Source organism: Oncorhynchus keta, chromosome 24 (genome assembly GCF_023373465.1).
Source record: "Oncorhynchus keta strain PuntledgeMale-10-30-2019 chromosome 24, Oket_V2, whole genome shotgun sequence".
Taxonomy (NCBI): domain Eukaryota; kingdom Metazoa; phylum Chordata; class Actinopteri; order Salmoniformes; family Salmonidae; genus Oncorhynchus; species Oncorhynchus keta.
This window is the reverse complement of record NC_068444.1, coordinates 32,286,480-32,291,810: the sequence shown is the minus strand read 5'-3', so window position 1 is coordinate 32,291,810 and position 5,331 is coordinate 32,286,480.

The following is a 5,331-nucleotide window of genomic DNA, read 5'->3' as shown; positions in this document are numbered from 1 at the left end:
TCACCCTCTCACCTTCCCCCTACTCACAAGGCAGGCAATACGCTTGACCTCATCTTTACTAGATGCTGTTCTTCCACTAACCTCATTGCAACTCCCCTCCAAGTCTCCGACCACTACCTTGTATCCTTTTCCCTCTCGCTCTCATCCAACACTTCCCACACTGCCCCTACTCGGATGGTATCGCGCCGTCCCAACCTTCGCTCTCTCTCCCCCGCTACTCTCTCCTCTTCCATCCTATCATCTCTTCCCTCTGCTCAAACCTTCTCCAACCTATCTCCTGATTCTGCCTCCTCAACCCTCCTCTCCTCCCTTTCTGCATCCTTTGACTCTCTATGTCCCCTATCCTCCAGGCCGGCTCGGTCCTCCCCTCCCGCTCTGTGGCTCGACGACTCATTGCGAGCTCACAGAACAGGGCTCCGGGCAGCCGAGCGGAAATGGAGGAAAACTCGCCTCCCTGCGGACCTGGCATCCTTTCACTCCCTCCTCTCTACATTTTCCTCCTCTGTCTCTGCTGCTAAAGCCACTTTCTACCATTCTAAATTCCAAGCATCTGCCTCTAACCCTAGGAAGCTCTTTGCCACCTTCTCCTCCCTCCTGAATCCTCCCCCCTCCTCCCTCTCTGCAGATGACTTCGTCAACCATTTTGAAAAGAAGGTCGACGACATCCGATCCTCGTTTGCTAAGTCAAACGACACCGCTGGTTCTGCTCACACTGCCCTACCCTATGCTCTGACCTCTTTCTCCCCTCTCTCTCCAGATGAAATCTCGCGTCTTTGTGACGGCCGGCCGCCCAACAACCTGCCCGCTTGACCCTATCCCCTCCTCTCTTCTCCAGACCATTTCCGGAGACCTTCTCCCTTACCTCACCTCGCTCATCAACTCATCCCTGACCGCTGGCTACGTCCCTTCCGTCTTCAAGAGAGCGAGAGTTGCACCCCTTCTGAAAAAACCTACACTCGATCCCTCCGATGTCAACAACTACAGACCAGTATCCCTTCTCTCTTTTCTCTCGAAAACTCTTGAGCGTGCCGTCCTTGGCCAGCTCTACCGCTATCTCTCTCAGAATGACCTTCTTGATCCTAATCAGTCAGGTTTCAAGACTAGTCATTCAACTGAGACTGCTCTTCTCTGTATCACGGAGGCGCTCCGCACTGCTAAAGCTAACTCTCTCTCCTGTGCTCTCATCCTTCTAGACCTATCGGCTGCCTTCGATACTGTGAACCATCAGATCCTCCTCTCCACCCTCTCCGAGTTGGGCATCTCCGGCGCGGCCCACGCTTGGATTGCGTCCTACCTGACAGGTCGCTCCTACCAGGTGGCGTGGCGAGAATCTGTCTCCTCACCACGCGCTCTCACCACTGGTGTCCCCAGGGCTCTGTTCTAGGCCCTCTCTTATTCTCGCTATACACCAAGTCACTTGGCTCTGTCATAACCTCACATGGTCTCTCCTATCATTGCTATGCAGATGACACACAATTAATCTTCTCCTTTCCCCCTTCTGATGACCAGGTGGCGAATCGCATCTCTGCATGTCTGGCAGACATATCAGTGTGGATGACGGATCACCACCTCAAGCTGAACCTCAGCAAGACGGAGCTCCTCTTCCTCCCGGGGAAGGACTGCCCGTTCCATGATCTCACCATCACGGTTGACAACTCCATTGTGTCCTCCTCCCAGAGCGCTAAGAACCTTGGCGTGATCCTGGACAACACCCTGTCGTTCTCAACTAACATCAAGGCGGTGTCCCGTTCCTGTAGGTTCATGCTCTACAACATCCGCAGAGTACGACCCTGCCTCACACAGGAAGCGGCGCAGGTCCTAATCCAGGCACTTGTCATCTCCCGTCTTGATTACTGCAACTCGCTGTTGGCTGGGCTCCCTGCCTGTGCCATTAAACCCCTACAACTCATCCAGAACGCCGCAGCCCGTCTGGTGTTCAACCTTCCCAAGTTCTCTCACATCACCCCGCTCCTCTGCTCTCTCCACTGGCTTCCAGTTGAAGCTCGCATCCGCTACAAGACCATGGTGCTTGCCTACGGAGCTGTGAGGGGAACGGCACCTCAGTACCTCCAGGCTCTGATCAGGCCCTACACCCAAACAAGGGCACTGCGTTCATCCACCTCTGGCCTGCTCGCCTCCCTACCACTGAGGAAGTACAGTTCCCGCTCAGCCCAGTCAAAACTGTTCGCTGCTCTGGCCCCCAATGGTGGAACAAACTCCCTCACGACGCCAGGACAGCGGAGTCAATCACCACCTTCCGGAGACACCTGAAACCCCACCTCTTCAAGGAATACCTAGGATAGGGTAAGTAAATCCTTCTCACCCCCCCCCCCCTAAAAAGATTTAGATGCACTATTGTAAAGTGGCTGCTCCACTGGATGTCATAAGGTGTATGCACCAATTTGTAAGTCGCTCTGGATAAGAGCGTCTGCTAAATGACTTAAATGTAAAATGTAAATGTAAAATTATATAAATAATAATAGTCAAAAGCTTTGGAGCGCCTTAAATAGCAAGTTGGGCAAAAAGGAAAACTCGGTTCCATCATTCAATGAATCAGATGACTCATTCATCACAAAACCCACTGATATTGCCAACTACTTTAATGATTATGTCATTGGCAAGACTAGCAAATTTGCAATAAACATGCCAACAACAAATTCTGAACATTCACATCCATGCATAACTGACCAAATTATGAAAAACAAGCAATGTAATTTTGAATTCCGTAAAGTGAGTGTGGAAGATGTGAAAAAATGATTGTTGTCTAGCAACAAAGACAAGCCACCTGGGTCTGACAACTTGGATGGAAAAATACTGAGGTTGATAGCGGACGATATTGCCACTCCTATTTGCCATATCTTCAATCTAAACCTACAGGAAAGTGTGTCCTCAGGCCTGGAGGGAAGAAAAAGTAATTCCGCTACCCAAGGATAGCAAAGCATACTTTAGTGGCTCAGACAGCTGACCAATCAGCCTGTTACCAACCCTTAGTAAACTTTTGGAAAAAAAGCTGTTTGACCAGATACAATGCTACTTCACAGTAAACAAATTAACAACTGACTTTCAGCAAGCTTATAGGAAAGGGCATTCAAGAAAATGAGAGAAAACAATGAGAGAAATAGATCATTTAAATGTTTTTGGGAGACGTTTTGTTAGACTTGTGCAGCTTTTGACAGTATCAATTATAATCTGCTGCTGGACAAATGTATGTGTTATGGCCTTACATCCCCTGCTATATTGTGGATAGAGAGTTACACTATATATACACAAAGGTATGTGGACAACCCTTCAAATTAGTGCATTATGCTATTTCAGCCACACCTGTTGCTGTCAGCGTAATGAACACGAGGGGAGACAGAGAGCTGGTTTCAAGCGCAGGGCCCAGTAGGTGTTTATTGCAAAGGACCACAGGAGGAGGCAGGTAGCTGGGTCCAGGGGCAGGCAGAAGGTCATACACAGGGGGTCCAAAAGGCAACAGTACAGGCAGGGAAAAGGCTGGTAACATAGTCCTAGAGATCAGGCAATAGTAGATAACAGGAAATCCAATAGGCTAGATGGATGAATCTGGGTTTGGCGGATGCCAGGAAAACGCTACCTGCCCGAATATATAGTGCCAACTGGAAAGTTTTCTGGAGCAGGAGTAATGATCTGGGGCTGTTTTTCATGGTTCAGGCTAGGCCCCGTAGTTCCAGTGAAGGGAAATCATATAATGACATTCTAGATGATTCTGTGCTTCCAAACTTTGGGCAACGGTTTAGGGAAGGACCTTTCTTGTTTCAGCATGACAATACTCCCGTGCACAAAGTGAGGTCCATACAGAAATGTTTAGTCGAGATTGGTGTGGAAGAACTTGACTGGCCTGCACAGAGCCCTGACCTCAACCCCATCGAACACCTTTGGGATGAATTGGAACTCTGACTGTGGGTCAGGCCTAATCGCCCAACATTAGTGCCCGACCTCACTAATGCTTTTGTGGCTGAATGGAAGAAAGCCACCACAGCAATGTTCCAACATCTAGTGGAAAGCCTTCCCAGAAGAGTGGAGGCTGTTATAGGAACCAACTCCATATTAATGCCCATGATTTTGGAACAAGATGTTTGACAAACAGTTGTCCACATACTTTTGGTCATGTAGTGTACCTGTCTAACAGAGCACAGGGGGTGTTCTTTAATGAAGCCTCTCCAACATAATCCAGGTAGAGTCAGGCATTCCCCAGGGCAGCTGTCTTGGCCCCTTAATTGTTTCAATCTTTACTAATGATCTGCCACTGTCTATGTATGCTGATGACTCAACACTAAACACACGTCAGCTACCACAGCAGGTAAAATCACTACAGCACTTAACAAAGGGCTGCAGTCGCTTTCAGAAAGGGTGGCAAGAAATAAATTAGTCCTAAAAATGTCTAAAACTAAAATAATTGTATTTGGGACAAATCATTCACTAAACGCTGAATTTCAACTAAATCTTGTGATGAATAATGTGTAAATTGCACAAGTTGAGGAGTCTAAACTGATTGAAGTAACCCTCGATTATAAACCGTCATGGTCAAAACATATTTATGCAACAGTAGCTAAGATTGGGAGAGGTCTGTCCATAATAAAGTGCGGCTCTGCCTTCTTAACAATTCTATCAACAAGGCAGGTCCTACAAGCCCTAGTTTTGTTGCACTTGGACTACTGTCCAGTCTTGTCGGCCGCACGGCTAGCCCTTCAATGTACACGGAGAGCTAACATTAATAATATACATGTTGATCTTTCCTGGCTCAAAGTAGAGGAGAGCTAGACTTCATCACTACTTGTATTTGTGAGAGGTATTGATATGTTGACATGTTAAATGCACCAAGCTGTCTATTTAAACTACTAGCACACAGCTCAAACACTCATGCGTATCCCACAAGACATGCCATGTCTCCTCACAGTCCCCAAGTCCAGAACAGACTATGGAAGGAGCACAGTACTACCCAAACCGACTGTGCGCAAATAGATTTTGTCCCCCCACACCAAACGCAATCAAGACATGCAGGTTAAAATATCAAAACAAACTCTGGGCATGTTAAAAAGCATTAAACATTTATGGCAATTTAGCTAGCTAGCTTGCAGTTGCTAGCTAATCTGTCCTGGGATATAAACGTTGAGTTGTTATTCTGCCTGAAATGCACAAGGTCCTCTACTCCGACAATTAATCCACACATAAAAAGGTCAACCGAATCATTTCTAGTCATCTCTCCTCCTTCCGGGCTTTTTCTTATTTGATATCGCGATTGGCAACTAACTTTCATAAAAAAGTTTGTCTTTCAGTCACCCATGTGGGTATAACCAATGAGGAGATGGC